The sequence below is a fragment of the Mustela nivalis genome (genome assembly GCF_964662115.1).
Source record: "Mustela nivalis genome assembly, chromosome: 7".
Taxonomy (NCBI): Eukaryota; Metazoa; Chordata; class Mammalia; order Carnivora; family Mustelidae; genus Mustela; species Mustela nivalis.
Genome location: NC_139026.1, coordinates 122,298,509 through 122,315,971, shown reverse-complemented (window position 1 = coordinate 122,315,971; position 17,463 = coordinate 122,298,509).

The window sequence follows — 17,463 nt, the reverse complement described above, 5'->3', positions numbered from 1 at the left end:
GTCATTGACCTGGGTTTGACCACCCAGGGTCTTTTGGGGCTATTGGCATTTGGGGCAAGAAAATCTTTTTCTGCAAAATATTCTCGTGCAGGAGAACAGCACTCTGCCTCTGTCCCTACATCTTAATAATGCATCTGCTGCAGTTCCCGTGACAGCATTTCCAAAGATTAGGAGGAGAGGGTCGGAAGATTTTCAGGTGACAGTGCTGTGTACGGGTAGGACACCAGGGTTCAGGGACGGGGAGTGGTTTGCCTGAGGTCATGATGCAAATTAGCAGTGGAGTCAGATTTTTTACTCTGACATCTGGGACATTAATCACCCTACCACTACTATCCATCTGTAAACAAAGAGGTAACATACTAGTTAATTTACTATTTACTGGCGGTGTTTGTGAAATGCTTTAAAGTCCTAGGCAAAAGACACTAAATAACTACCCCAAATTATGTTTTTAATCTATGTATAGCACAAGGCACTATGAACAAGCATATACATCAGAGGATAAAAATTTACATGTAATCCTTTAGGGAAGTACTTTTTAGAAACAGATCAGAGATGGGTAGAAGAACACAGCTGTGCCCAGAATGACAGCTGCGCGAGGACAGGTCTGGAATATACTCTTTACACCCCAGTGCTAAGCGGGAAGCCTGGCCTGAAGCTGCCAGTGGGCCAATGTTTGTTCATTGGACCTGAGGCAAAGGCATGTTTGCATTTGAGCTGTTCTTCCAGTTTATCAAAAGGCATCTCTTTGGAGTTTCATTTCTAATTACTCCAGGGACCCAGGTTGGGGCTTGCTTGGATTGTGGTAAGGAAACTTGACCCTGAAAAGAAGTCCAGATTGAGTGGGAACTAAAGGAGTCACCTGGAAAGCAGGTGTGCAGGAGGTGGCCAAATAAGCCTTTGGGGCTGCTGGGTGGGGTGCACGGAGGAGTCTCCTCGCCAGCCCATAAATCCCTCCCACCTGGGAGTTCTTGCATCTTGAGCAAGGTGCTGCCTGCCAAGTGCTCCAAACCACTTGGAACAAGGTGCTGTACAAAAGCATCCTGGTGATTTCGAATCTGCAGATCCTAGGCTGTGTGTTTTGTTTGTCCAAACATTTCCATTCAAGTCAATTTTCTGAAGTGTCTTCCCAAGTGGTTCCAACACCAGGTTGTCTGAAGTCAAGGAACCATGAATCATATATGTGATTGGTGACTGTAGGACCTTGTTCTTTTCTTTCTTAAAAAAAATAATATCTATTGTATTGAGATGTAAATGGCCATAACATTGTGTTCATTTTAGCTGTGCCACATAATGATCTGACCGTGATCACTGCAGGAAGTTGGGTTAACACCCATCACCACATATAGTCCCAAAAGATTTTTCTTGTGATGAGAATTTTTAAGATCTACACTCTCAGCAACTTTCAAATAGATGATACAGTATCGTGATCTGGAATCACCATGCTCTCATTATATCCCCACGACTTATTTACCTTAGAATTGGCATCTTATAGTTTTTGATGACCTTCACCCATTTCACCAACCCCTTCACTCCCTGCAATTGTAATTGGTTCTCTGGGTGTGTGAGTTTGGTTTTTGTTTTCTGATTTGGTATATAAGTAAGATCATAACAACATTATCCTTCTCTGACTTATTTCAGTTAATGTAATATCCTGAAAGGCCATCCATGTTGTCCCAAATGGCAAGATGTCCTTCTTTTTTATGGCTTCATAATATTCCGTTATCCCATTTATTATATGGACTATTACATGAATAATATATGGAATATTTCATGTATTCTATATACTCATATAAAATATTTTAGAAATATATATATCACATTGTCTACATGTATATGTCACATTGTCTTTATTCATCCATCAGTGGACCCTCAGGTGATTTCCATGTTTTGGCTTTTATAAATAATGCTACAATGAACATGGGGGTGCATGTATGATTTTGAGATAGGAATTTCATTTCCTTTGGATAAATATCCAGAAATGGATATTTTGAAATTGCTGGATCACATGGTAGTACTATTTTAATTTTTTGAGAAACCTCCATACTGTTTTCCACAGTGGCTGCACCAGTTTGCATTCCCATCCACAGTACATATGGGCTTCATTTTTCTGTCTTCAAAGTAATACTTATTTCTTATCTTATATATGTTGATGGAAGTGGGGTATTGAAGTCCTCTACTATTATTATATTGCTGTCTACTTCTCCCTTTACATCTGTTAATATTTGCCTTACATATTTAGGAGATCCTTGGTTTTCTTGATATTTTAACAAATACCTTTCTTAGTATGACTCAAACAAACAGAGTAATCTTGGTTCAGCAGAACATATACAAACACGGTATATTTCTTGCCGTTGAGAAGCTCACAGGTCTAGCCAAAATGATAAATGTGGAACCACAGGAAAATTGAAACTTTTTGAAAGGGTCCTATACAGTAGGGGGCCTATCCTGGCAAAGTGTTTTTGAAGAATATGGCCATTCTTTCCAGAACCAAGTTACCAGGCCATGATAACAGTCATGCCAAAAAGTGTTTTTTTTTTGTTTGGTTGGTTTTTGGTTTTGGGTTTTTTTTTTGTCTAGCTTCCAGGATGTTAGCAGAAAAAAATAATGTAAGACACACTAAAGCAGAAACAGGAGCAAAATGCACTGAAGCCATGCAAGCCCATCTGTAAAGTTCCATCTATAAGACTGCTTTCAGAAATGGAAAGAGCAATGGTGCTTTCTATTTGGGCACCCTAAAATGATGCTAAGACTGGGTTTAGTAGTATTTCTTTCAGTCATTTGTGTTTTGAATTCAAATGAACAAAACAAAACTGATTTTTGAGGCAATGTCAAAACAGCTTTTCTTATGCCATGGTATTTCCAGAAGTTTGGGAGTTGGAGGTGAAATCTGTGATGAAGGCTGTAGTATCAGAATATACCACAGCAGTATAAGGAGAGAGGGTGATAACTCATCTGAGTCCACTTTCATCCTTGATCACATACCCACACATTTGGTTTAGTTGTAGAACAGGTTACTCTAAATTAAAGGGAAATTCCAGTCAATATCTGTTGAGAGTTGACAATAAGCTGTCATTTTGTAGGGTGCTATGGTGTGGTAGGGATAGAAACACTGTGCTTCCTGTCCTTAGGTCATTTATAGTCTTTGTCTGGATGGGAAAATAACTTCTTTTTAAAAGAGTAGAACTTGGTTTTGGTAGATTTAACTACTAGACAGTGCCTTTAGATTTTACTGTCGTAATTTCTGTTTGTGCATATTTGTATGTCATCAATTCATCTTCATAGGACTTTCATCGAAACCAGTTATTTAGCAGATGAGGCCTAGGAACTAGTAATAGTCTGTAAATTCACTCTACTACCTTTTGTGTGTGTGTGTGTGTGTGTGTGCGCGCGCGCGTGTATGTGAAATAGGACAACCCATTTAAATTCCTTAAGATTTGATTCTTCTCTGTCATCTGTGGGTGCTCTATAAACTGAGAATTGAGTTCTCACATTAGAAAAAAATAAACTTGAAATCCCAGTAAGGTCATTCAAGTGTCTGGGTGGTCCGGGTCACATGTGTTCTAAATTCTGTCCTGAGCTATTCCCCTGACTTATTGGCATTGTGATGCTGCCTATTGCCTCAACTTAGCCATGTAAGCCAAGGGGTCCTAGTTAAACATGTGGTAAACATTCTACTGCAGAATAATGATATCTTCCTAAGAGGAGTGTTGACCTTGGCTTCCATCACTAATTGAGAAGATAGAATATGAGGTTTAAATTCTGGCTTCAAAATTGATTCACTGTATGACTGTGAGAACTCGGGCAAATTAATATAACCTTTTTGAGCTATCGCTTTAATTCATTACCAGTGAAATGGGGCTAATAATATTTACCTTGTAAGGTCACAGTGATGAAATGATACAACACCCGGTAGAGTGTTGATGTATAATATGGGCACATGGTAGCTGCTCAATGAATTGTGTCTGTGAATGAATGAATGATTAGAGTTTATTGCAGTGAGAATTCAGAGAGAAAGATGACAAAGGGGAAGACTTCACAATATTAAGGGATGTGAAGAAATTCCTGATAAATCATGACTAATGGAAACTATTTCTGAAGGAAGCTACTGAATCTCTTTCTCATTAGATTCTTTAATATGACAGCATCCATTTGTTGAGAGTTTGCTGTAGAGTGGATTACCTCTGCAGGTGCACTTTGGGTTCTGGGAAATGCTATTAACAGAAGAATTGCTATTGAAATCATCTGTGAACCCAGACACTGATGCTTCTCATAAACTAATCCCTAATAAAGGTCTTTCCTTCTCACTTGGCGACAGTCTAGCTGGTTTGCCTTTGGCAGTTTTGTTTTCAAGTGTGACAGAAACAGAGATCATATTGAAGCAGCATTTATAGGTCCTTTAAAAATGACTGAGATTACCAAGGAAACTGAAGTCAAAATGACAAAACACAAGGAGTGGGGGAATCCTTTGTTAATTGCTTATGAAGATATGTGAAAGGAATGGAAAGTTTGGGTCTGGTAAAATGATAGATCTATTCAAGAAAAGGAAATGAAAACATAGGTAACAACACCCCTGGGAAGGCCCAAAACAGCACTGTTGGAATCATTGGCTCTGTGGGAGCATTTTGATTAGTTTCAGTTATGCTACCTGTCAGATTTATGCTAGGGTAAAAAAAAGACAGCTTATGTTACATTGACTAGTGTATGATTAAACTGAGAATCTCATGGGAGAAGAAGAAATGGTCAACAAATTTACTTTCTGGTTGGACTTTAAAGCCTTTTTTTTTTTTTTTTTAACAAATTCCTGTAATTTCATCAAGGAATAAATAAGAATAGAGAGTGTTTCCTAAGTCTCAGTGAATTCAAACACTTCAGATTTTTTCTATTATGTAAAGAAGACATAGCCTACCTATCTAATGCCAAGTATAGACTGCACAGTCTTATAAAACACAAAATACTCTTATTCTTTAAAGTTGCATTGAAAACTTACATTTGTAGTGGAGAACAAAATTAAACCTCTATTCAAAAAGTATATCTTTGTTCAAATTTTCTTCATATAGACTATAGGCCTTTCAAAACAAATTTGTGTAGAACTCTCATACAGAAGCAGTTTGTAAAAGCTGTAGGTTATTGAGGCTTGATGCAGTAGGTACTATTGTATATAATTTCAAGCCACATATGGTTATCAGTGCCTAGTCAGCTGCTAGGAGAGTGACCATTTAATTTTTCACAAGTGAAGTTAGGAAACTATGTCAGGATGAGGGCTGATATGTGGGTGCTATTATGATGATATTATTTCTAAGAACCAGGGATACCTAACTTCTGTTTTGTGACTCATTCCTCCTCTGCAAAGGGTTCTTGACTGAAGAGTGAATCTAAGGCACACAAACTAAATGGGCAAATAGAATAACCAGAAAAATTTCACTCAAATGGAATCCACATAAAGTGGGGACCAGAATGTCATAGTAGACAATGTAAAAGAGGTTTGATAGGTATGATTTTTGAAAAATAAAATGAAAATTTGTAAAAACAAGTTTATTTTGTCTTATAATTGACAAAATAATTCTAAAATGACAATTAGGCACTAAACATTTGCTCAACCAAAAATAAGTCAAGTATTGGTTTGAGGAGTGTGATACTCTGTTAACTCTGGTAGCCCTCAATGAGCCATTTTTCTTTGTATTTGTATTCTTACGAGTCCTTTTACATATTGATTTTGGACTTGACCAACGGAACATTAGCAAGAGTGATGCAAATGAATGGCTGGTAAATCCTTGCACAATGGGCCTTATTGTCTTGGGAAGCTTCTCAGAAACCATCTACCATGCTATCAGAAAGCAAAAGCAACCATGCGAAGAAGCCCATATGGAGAAGAAATGAGGCCTTCTAGCCAATTCCAGCCGAGTTCCCAGCCAGTAGCCAGTACCAATTTCCAACCACAAATGTGAGCCCATTTTTTATCTTCTAGACATCCTGACTCCAAGCCAAAAACATGTGGCATAATAACCTCTAGGTCAATTCAGAACGTTTTAAGAAGTAGTAAATTGTAATGACTGGTTAAATTTTGGGGTGGTTTGTTATACATCAATAGATAACTAAAACAGAAACTACTACCTGAAAGTGAGGTCTTGCCAAAACTTGAGATACTGATTTTGAGTCTGGTAGAAGGAAGAGAGAAGTTTAGAGGAATTACAAGGGGACTGTTAGTAGGGGCTGGAAGTTAGTGAGGAAATTCCCACTGGAGGTTGAAGAGCAGGGAACCTGAGTTATGTATTGGCAGAATAATGATCAAAATTGCTTGTGGTATTATGGGAAATAGGGTACCTAATGAAACTGTGAATCTGGCTAAGGATATTTCTGAGAAGGATGTGGAAAGTGCCATCTGGCTTCTTTTAGCTGCCTATGCTGAAGCATAGAAGGAACATGCTGAGCAAAAGAATGAATTGTTCAGATTTCAAGCAGAATTTGAGCTCAAGAGGAGCTAGAATGTATGAGTTTGATAATAAAAATTTTTTCATCCCCAGTCTCTGCAAGAAAAATTTTCTCAAAGTAAGAAATGGCTTTGGTTTGAAGATGAAATCCAGGGTGCTGGTAGTGAAATATTCCCTCAGGGTCAAGGTCTGTGTTAAGGCATCTGAAAGATGTGAGGAGTATCTCAAAGATTCCCTCAGCTAGACAGGAAGACTTCTAAGATTCTAAAGGGTATTTTCCCATAGGATTCTGATTTGCAGCCCCAAACAGAAGATTGTCTTAAAGAGATTCCTGTGTGTTATTTTGTTTAATAAGGTACATATAACTTGATATGGAAAAAATACAAAGATGTAATGAAATTATACAAGCCTAGATTAAAAGGACAGAGACAATTCAAAATGAGAAGATGCCTTAAGATCCCCAGACTCCTATAGGTAGGAGGAAGCAAGCTGAGAAGAAAATTCAGCTGTACACTTGGGTCATTTCTCTTGGCAAAATGATAGCTCAGAACAGAGTCTAGAGCACAGAGGGTGGAAGTAAGAGCCACAAAAAGTCACTCTCAGGGAATAGAATTGGGTCATTATCAAGAAACTGGCTACATGTGCCTGGTTGGATTTCAAAATTGCTAGGGACCAGTAACTACTATGTTTTTCCCTTTTCCACATTTTTGAGTAGAAGTACCTATTACAGCTTTCTTTGCCTTGACTCTTCATTGCATGTTGATCATGTAAGAGCCAGAAAACTTGTCTCTTTAGTTAATACTTCTTCAGACAAAAAACCAAACCAAACCAAACCAAAACAAAAAACCTCAAATCATAAAACTTCACGGGAGAATTTGGTTGCTTCTAGACCTGACTTGGATGCTGAGTGTTTGTACTTTATGCCATAATGGGATGAGCTTTGGAGAGGGTATATGTATTTTGGATGTGGAATGGACATGACCCACTAGGGGCCAGAGGGATTTTTGTGGTAGACTGTACTTTGGTAGCCCTCAGTGAATTTTATCTCCTGGTATTCCTTCCTCATTGACTCTGGGCTTGGCTATGTGACTAGCTTTGGAAAATGAAAATTTGGTGTAGTCTGATGCAATAGGAGACTTGATAAGCACTTGTACATTGGGTGTTACTCTCTTGGGACAGTACTTCTTGAAACCTAGACACTAAGTTATAAAAAAGCCCAAGCAACCATGTGGAGGAGAACTGAGACCTCAGAAAAAACTCAAAGCTAAACTCCCAGCCAATGGCTAGTACCAGCTTGCAGCCAGGTGAATGATATCATGTTGGATTTTCTTGTCAATCAAGTCAATAACTTGTGAAGTGGAAGAACTACCAGATTACCTAATAAAACTGTGAGAAATTGGGGCACCTGGGTGGCTCAGTGGGTTAAGCCACTGCCTTCGGCTCAGGTCATGATCTCAGGGTCTTGGGATTGAGTCCCGCATCGGGCTCTCTGCTCAGCAGGGAGCCTGCTTCCCTTCCTCTCTCTCTGCCTGCCTCTCCATCTACTTGTGATTTCTCTCTGTCAAATAAATAAATAAAATCTTAAAAAAAAAAACTGTGAGAAATATTACATTGTCATTCTTTTAAATTATTAAATGTATGACTGGTTTGTTACACAACCATAAATAAACCAAGCAGGAAGTTAATAATTTTTAGATAAAATTGTATAACAATAGGAGAAAATATCTTTTGCTTCATATTTGACTTTTATCATATAATCACAAAAGGACTATTTTTGTAAAAATATTCAAAAATTGTATTTAATTTTCCCCAAGTGTCTTGTTAATCCTTTGATAGTTGGATATCTTTATTTTAAGGTATCCCTTATGTTATCATTCTTGTTTATTTTCTCTTTAACTGGATTCTCTTTAACTATATTTTAAATAGTTCTGCAATATTTCTTCTGTCAAATTCATGAAATTCTGCATCTTTTGCATTATTTATAATTTCTTTTCACAGTAGACCTCTACCATATTTGACTTATTATTTGTTATAATGGTGAGGTAGATATTGATGTCTTGAAGGGGCTTTGGTTAGAGATTAATTTTATAAGAAGTTGGTTTATTAATACATATTTTGCTTTATGATCCTTTGCTTTTCTTCAACAGATCAGATAATGTATGCTCATTAATGAGAGGTTCCCTGTACTATTATATTTATAGCTGAGCAGACCCTGGTACCAGACAATGCTGGGCTCTCTGTTAAAAGCTGAGTTTGAAGCATGTGTGTTAAGCTCATGATCTAAGAGGAGTTTAATATATTTTTTAAAGATTTTATTTATTTATTTATTTATTTGAGAGAGAGACAGTGAGAGAGAGCATGAGAGGCGAGAAGGTCAGAGGGAGAAGCAGACTCCCCATGGAGCTGGGAGCCTGATGCAGGACTCGATCCCGGGACTCCAGGACCATGACCTGAGCCAAAGGCAGTTGCTTAACCAACTGAGCCACCCAGGTGACCAGGAGTTTCATATTTTTTACCATGAATTTAGATCATGGCACGACCCAGTCAGGTTAAACTTTGAGGAGGGAGAGAACTAGAGAGATGTCTAGATTCCCAAGCCCATTTTAGCATGCCATTATAGGTATGGAAGAGGTGGGAAAAAGACAGATGAATGCTCTGAGAATTCAGTTTTTTCAGTCTGCACAGGGAGGGGCTAAAGAGAAAGAGGTCTGTTAACCTGTGTAGCCTTTAAAGGCACCAAGAACCTAGTAGATGGGACCTAGTGAATGTCTTGGACTCTCATCAATAAAATTAGTAAATCTTCATCTCTTGTGGGAGGGTGGAGGTAGGGGGGTAGAGAAATAGAAGAGTAGACAGAGAAGACTGATGAATCCCATCCCTCTGCAATATCCATGTTACTAGGGGAGAATCTACCCATTTTGTTGAGATGTCCCCACATCTCATCAAATCACCAGTTGAGGAATAAGGGAGGTCTTACACTGTGAGGGCATATCACTCTGTATTTTTCTCCCCATTTGCCCCCATGGAACGGTGGAGAGAGAACTAAGCAAAGGAATTGCTTCTCTGGGCAGAACCACTTTAGCAACAGACTAAAAGAAGGCGGTCATAGGACCCGAGCTTCTCTGAATTGAAGTTCTCTTAACTTATTGCGGAAAAAAGCTGCAATGTTTATGGACATTGGGGAAGGTATGTGCTATGGTGAGTGCTGTGAAGAGTGTAAACCTGGCGATTCACAGACCTGTACCCCTGGGGCCAATAATACATTATATGTTAATAAAAATTAATAAAAAATACCTTTTAAAAAGCTGCAATTTTTTTTTTAAATTTATAGCAGCTTTATTCATAATTGCCAACACTTGGAAAAAATCAAGATGTCCTTCAGTAGCCGAATGTCCAAAAACTGCGTTACATCCATGCAATGTTTTTTAAAGCCAAATTTTCCTAAAGTATGGCACTGCAGCTAGGAGGGCATTGACTCCAAGGGAGGCTTGAAATGGAGGGAACAAGTCTTGAGTGAGGATCTGGAGATGGGGACAGGATCAAGCTATGATTGAGAATAGTACAGAGATAGGAAGGAACAGGTATACTTTGAGTTGGTTTCCTTTAAACGGTTGTTCCAGGAGAGTTAGATCTATTTTCTATTAGTAAATATTAAACTTAGTTATTCCCACAAAACTCATTTTTGTAAATAAGTAGGAGAACATCTATGTTTCTTTCATAAATTAACTATAATCTACCCCTCAAAGCCCACACTCCTGAGTTTAAATATACAAATTCAATACACAAGAGAACATTGAAACTGAATAAACAGTTTTAGTGTGGAACAAACTTTTGGAAAGCTGAGGTTGAATCCATTAATTCATTCAACAAATATTGAGCACCTGATGAGTGCCAATCACTATACCTAGTGTTCATATTATTAAAGCAGATTCAGAAAACTTATTTTTTTAACAGCTGTAATGTATAAAATGGGAGGGGTCCCTGGCATTAAGTCATAATATTTGTAAATGGAACAAAGTCAGTAATGGAAAATTTGGAAAAAAACAGAAAAAACAGATATTCTTCTACAAAGTACTTTACCTTAGGCATAGAAATTGCTGAAATACCACAATTATGCCTTTGCAATGAGATCACAAGTAAACACAGAGGGCAAGTGAAAAATCACTTAAGGAAAAAACACTAACTGTGATGTTTTCAGGGTTTTGTTATAAATGAATCAATTTGATGCCCCAAAGAAGGGCATGTACTTTCATTTATGTTTCAGAGCAATATTTGTTAAGCCCTTTAATACAGTGCTTTCATAGTAAACGTAATACCCCAATTTCTTCCACACTTTCTATTCATTGCTTAATAGTTGTCACAATGTCCTACCAAACCAAAAATCCTGTGAGATCCTTCCTTCAGAATGAGAGACCATTTCTCCAACAAGATTTTCAACAGGATTTTAACTCTTCTGTCAACTAGCAAAAACATTGATCCAGCAGACTGAAAACACACAGTGCTATGTATGTTTGGAGTCTTTGTAAACTTTCCCATGCATGCTCTTCCATTGGCTTTGCATATTCCCAGAGCAGCTACTGATGAGCTGAGATATGCAAGTGCTCGGAGGTGAAAATTGGTCTAGTATGTGCCGTTTGTGGATTTACATTCTATTGAGTGGGCCCAGCTGTGGGCCTTCCCTTCAGCAGGAGGGCTCGTCCCTTTTAAGAACTTTGTTCCACTCCAGCCTCCATGGCTTCTACCACCTCCCCAGGAGACTTCACTTCCTATGGGAAAGAGCCACTTGTTGACAGTATCTCAGGGAAACTCAGGGCAGCTTTATGATAATCACACATATACTCTCTCTCCACCCTTACTTAACTCTGGCTTATTTTTTCCCCCATTTCATTCCAAGGACATTGATGTGAAAAGAAGATCAGTGAAAACCAGCTTGTTTAGGTCTGAGGGTTAGTTATACTCAAAAGTAAAAAAGGAAAGTTTGTGTTCTTAGAGACTCACCTGACATCTGACATCTGGCATTCTCACCTGACAAGGCCTACCTTGTCAGTTACACAGACATTTAAAATTCTTTTTTTTTTTTAAAGATTTTATTTATTTATTTGACAGAGATCATAAGTAGGCAGAGGCAGAGAGGCAGGCAGAGAGATAGAGGGGGAAGCAGGCTCTCCGCTGAGCAGAGAGCTTGTTGCAGCACTCAATCCCAGAACCTGGAGATCATGACCCGAGCTGAAGGCAGAGGCTTAACCACTGAAATACCCAGGTGCCCCATACACTGACATTTAAATGAAGATGTTTCAGAGGATGTGGAACTAGATTTTCAAGGTGTTCTTTTTTAGATAAAGGCTATGCCTTCAAAGGTGATTTTTTCTCTCCTCAATTTATAAATGGTACCAGTTTAACTTTGAGCACAGGGTCTTTGTTTTATTCATTTCTATTCCCTCAGGGACTTGAATAGCACCTGACACATAGTAGTTGAAAGGCAAAGGTTGAAAGCTATTTGTTGAAATAAATACGGAGTGATGATTGTAGAGTATAGAGTATAAAATGCTCAACCCATACGTCATATTTCCATTTAGTGTCTAAAAATTTATACAAGAGAATGTTGGGAACTTGATTTGATGGACTTAAAAATATCACAGGAATCTTGGAGCCTCATCTTGATTACTTGAAAAATCAACTGTTTCTGTTTTGCCAACTGTGAAAAGGGCTGCTGGGAGTGTCTTCATCAAGGCAGTAGAGTGAGGAGGGAAGCATAGCACATTGTTATGGGGTGCTTGTTGACCCCAAACTTAGCTCGATTTTCCCCCCTGAAATGCAGATGCCAAAATGACACAGATTAAGATGTCTATTGAGAGTTTAGTTTCCTGTTTCTGTCCTTTCCTGACAAGACTCATGGACTCAAGTCATAGACTCATGGTCACTGGAAGGGTCATTTGGGCTAAATATCTATCTCTAAATTGAATGTATTTTCAACTAAGTAGACAGTGGCTACATGTTTTAAACCCATCTCCTGAAAATGTACTACGCATTAATGTTTTTTCTCAGCAGTCCCATAACTTTCCTGCAATAGAGCAAGATTCCAACAGAGTTTTAACATACAAAGTTATCTCATGAGGAGGAGGCCCCATTTGGGAGCCAGGGGGCCCCAGGCAGGGATTCCTAACCCCTTGCCCCATTCCCAGCACCCCTGACAGCCTATAGTTATGTGACCCCGGGTAAGGCATTTCACCTCTTGGGATTCCAGCTTCTTTATCTATGAAATAACATTGGCTTCCTGCCTCCCAAGGATACCAGAAGGAAGAATGAGTTAACATTTACATAGCTGCATTGGGAGCCTCCAAGAAAGGCCCTGCATGAGTAGGAAATATGATATAATAGGAAGAACATCTTCTATTTTTAAGTTGATCTATGGTTAGTCTTTCAGGGTTGATTCCCCATGTATAGTAGTAAAAGAAGAGGCAAACATAAAAGAAACTTCTGAACCTAATTCAGGTAGGATAATTCTGAATCATAGCTGCTGGGGGGGACGGTTGTTCATTTGTTAACTTTGGGGTTAGGTAACTGGATTGCTGTTGGGAGAAGTATTTGACTCTGGACTGCATTTAGGTAAAACAGAGAGGCACTCCTGTTGGAGAACAGCAGTAGGCATAGATGGAATGGCCTAAATTTGGAGTTCATCAAGATGGTAAGCTCCTGGAGGGTAGGAATTGTGTCTTAACATCTTTATGTCTCCGGTATCTTTCCAGAACTTTACACAACCTGCAAATTAGTGTTTCTCTAATGAGTGCACTAGGATCTGAATTGCAGCTTCATTTACCAATATTGTGCCCCTTTTCCTTAACTGTAAATTGGAAGTAATATACCCTCTTTTCAGGCTACCGTGAGGGCTAGGTGAGTGATACCTGCAAAGTGCTCAGCTCACTCTCTGACACTTTTAGGGGCATATAATCACAGAAACTGTTGTGATGTAACCCAGGAACTGTTGTCTTTCTTACCACTAACGTTGGTAAGGATTGTGCTGTAGCCAAAGCTCAGAGGAGTCTATATCCTGGCCTTGGTATCTAACAGCTCCCAGAGAGAAATGGTTTAACTTTTTTGGAACGTGGTTCCTCATCTGTGTAAGAAAAGTATGGAAATTTGATCTTCTTAGCATATTTGAAATCTAGTCCAGTATGATAAAGGGTCCTAATGTCCTTTAAAGATCTTTTGTTGTAACATACATCAGGACAAATCGTAGGACAGGGTTATGAAACAAAATTAATGACCATATATGGCTACCACTATAGTCAAGACACGGAACGTTACCAGTACCTGAAGAACCCATCACGTGCACATAGATCATTTCTACTCTTCCCTCACTTAACATTACATCGTGTGCTTGTCATTTGGAATTTGTTAAATTATATTTAATTGTGATAAATCTATAAACGTGTGACATTTTATAAAGCAGTCCCTGATTGTTGGCAATTTGGGTCATTCCCACATATTGTATTAAGTTCTTATAAACACAGATCTCTTTTTTTCTCCTGATATGCCAGTTGCTTCCTTGCATAGTTACCACCCTTTCAAGCATTGCAGCTGTGCAATATACTTGAATATCTAGAAGGGCAAATTATCCCTGCCAGTCCTTATTTATTTATTTATTTATTTAAGAGAGAGAGAGTGTGTGTATGTGCAAGTTGGGGGAGGGCCAGAGGAAAGGAGGGAGAGAGAGAGAGAGAGAGAGAGAGAGAAACAGGTTCTGTGCTGAGTGCAGAGCCCAGTGCAGGGCTCAAATCCAGATCATGAGATGATGACCTGAACCGAAGTCAAGAGTCAGATGCTCAGCCGACAGTGTCACCCAGGCGCCCCTTCTGCCAGTCCTCTTTTAAACATATCTTAGCTATTCCCCTTATTAATTTTCCTTCCTTTTTTAGTTTGACACATCTTCAAATCAACAGAAAAGTTGCAGATTCAGTACTAACAAATTTTTTTCTGGAACAATTTGAGAAAAATTTGGTTCATAATGTCCCATTACCTGCAAATGTATTAGTGTGCGCTTCCTACAATCAAGGCTGTAGAAATAGAAAATTAGCTTTGATGTATTATTATCTTTGAAATGTCAGATTCTACTCAAGTTTTGTCACTTCTCCCAATAATGTCCTTTATACCAAAAGGACCCAGTTCAGAATCATGTTTGCATTTATGTTTTTGCATGTCTTTTTCATTTCCTTCAATCTGGAACAGCTACTGGATCTTTTGCTGATTTTTTGTGAACTTGACAATTTCAAAGACTAGAGACCAGTTATTCAGTAGGGTATTCATCAGTTGTTTTGATATTTCTTCACTATCATATTTGTGTTACATACCTTCATTAGGAACATCATAGAAGTGATGTTGTCATTGCGTTTTATCAGGTAGCATGTGATTTTAATGTGTCTCATTACTCAGGATGTTTATTTTGATGAAGGTGGTATCTGCCACGCTTTTTGAATCATAAAGTTATTCTTTTTTTTTCTTTGTAATACATAAATATGTTGTTGGGAGCTATTTGTAACTAGGTAAATGTCCCTAGAATGTTTTGTTTATTCATTCATGCATTTACTATTGTAAATAGCAAGCTATTTATAATTACAATTATCATAAATAGTAAATTATAGGTTGTAATCCATTATTATCATTATTAATTTTAAATGATGACTGGGAGTTCCTTCAGTCTAGATTGTATGTGTGTGCATGTGTGCATATTCCTGGCATGTTCTCAAAACCACTCTATGGAATCAGTCATTTCTCCAAAGAGCCCTGGTTCCTTTATTGGAGGATGATAGTTAGAAACCTAGATCTGTCACTAGGTGCTCCTGGCTCTCTCAGTGGACAGAGCTGGGGAGTATGTGTGTGTGTGTGTGTCTGTGTGTCTGTGTGTATCAGGGTGTCCTTACATCTTAGTGTAGTCTTAGGTTTTAATAACTTCAGAAGTGCAAGAGCTACAAATAAACAAAAATCACTGGGAAGGTTAGTTTCTTATACTTCTTTAAATTTAGTTTTTTGAATTTTGAATAAAAAATGTTTATTTAAATGTTTTATTTGTGATAGTTTTATGGATGAGAATTTCTAAGACCAGTGAATTGGTTCTCAGTAGTGGGGGTTCCCTTGTTTGGCCACCCCGTCACCTATCTATCTCCATTAAACTTTTTCTTGTGGGATCACATCAAAACTGTCATGAATTCATCAAAACAACATTCTTCCAACAAACTAGATAATCTAGGTGAAAGGGAAAAATTCCTAGAAAGGCACAAATTGCCAAAACTGACTCAAAAAGAATTAGAAAATCTGAATGGGTATATATCAGGTAAAGAGATTGAGTCAGTGATCAAAACTCCTTCCACAAAGAAAAGTTCAGGCAGACATGATTTTTCTGGTATATCCTATCAAACATTTAAAGAAGAACTAATACCAATAAATCACAAAATCTTCAAAAAAAAAAAATGTTGGGAGACTTGCTCACTCATTCTATGAGACCAGTCATACCTTGATACCAAAACAAAACAAAACAATGAAAAACCCCCATCACCCCCAAGAAATGAAAAATACAGACTGATATCTTTTGTGAGTATAGATGCAAAAATCTTCAAAAAAAAAAAAAAAAAAAACAAAACACTAGCAAACTGAATCCAGCAACAAATAAAAAGAATTGTACACCTTGACCAAGTAGATTTGTCCTGGGAATGTAAGGTTGGTTCAACCCATGAAAATCAATACACCATATTAATAGAAGTAAAAGAATACATAATCAAATCAATAGACAAATACATTTGGCAAAACACAACACCTTAAAGAAAAAATACAACAATTAGAAATTACAAATTGGAGGGGACATCCTTAATGTGATAAAGGGCATCTGTGAAAAGCTCACAGCTAACATTATATTTAATGTTAAAAGACTAGGAACTTTCTGTCTACAATCACGAAGAGACAAGGATTTTGTCCTTGCCCCTTATATTCAACACTGTATTGGAAATTCTAGCCAGGCTAATTCAGTAAGAAAAAGAAATAAAAAGGCATTAAGATTGGTAAAGAAGAAGTGTAACTACCTTTATATGCTAATGACATGGTATTTTATAGAAAAATCCTAAAAAATTGACAAAAAATATTGGAGCAGATATAGGAGATCATCCAGGTTGTAGGATGCAAAATCAATATACAAAAACCAGTTGTATTTCTACACAGAGCAACGAACAAGCAAATCATGAACTTAGAAAAACAATTCCATTTACAAATCATATCAAATAGAATAAAAGGCATAAGAATAGATTGGATCAAACAAATGCATGACTTGCACACTGAAAACTACAAAACATCTATAAATTTAAAAAAAATTTAAAAATTAAAAGAAATTAAAGGCCTAAATAAATGGAGGGGTATCCCATGTACATTGAATAAAGATGATAATAATCCCCAAAGGGATCAACAGATTCATCCTAGGAATGCAAGATTGGTTTAACACACAATTTCTAGAATAAAACACAAAGACCAATGTTGCTGAGGATGTAGAGAAATATGAACCTTCATAGATTGATGGTGGGATTGTAAAATAGTGCCATTTCTTGGGAAAACAGTTTGGCAATTCCCCAAATGTTAACATATATTTGTCTTATGACCCAGCAATTCCATGCTTACGTTTTACCTGAAAGAATTAAAGACATATATTCATACAAAAACTTGTAAATGAATGTTGACAGAAGCATTGCTCATAAGAGACAAAAAGTGGAAATAACCTAAATGTTCAGTAATTAATGAATGGATAAACAAAATATGGTATATCCATACAACAGAATATTATTCAGCCATAAAAAGGAATGAATCACTAATTCATATTAAACATGCATAAACCTTGAAAGTATTATGCAAAATCAAAATAGCCTAATACAAAAGGCCACAAACTGTTTAGTCCATTTAGTCCAGAATAAGAAAATGATAGATATAGAATGTAGATTATTAATTGCCAAAAATTGAAGGAAGAGGAAATTGGCAGTGACTGGTAATGGGTTTGGGGTCT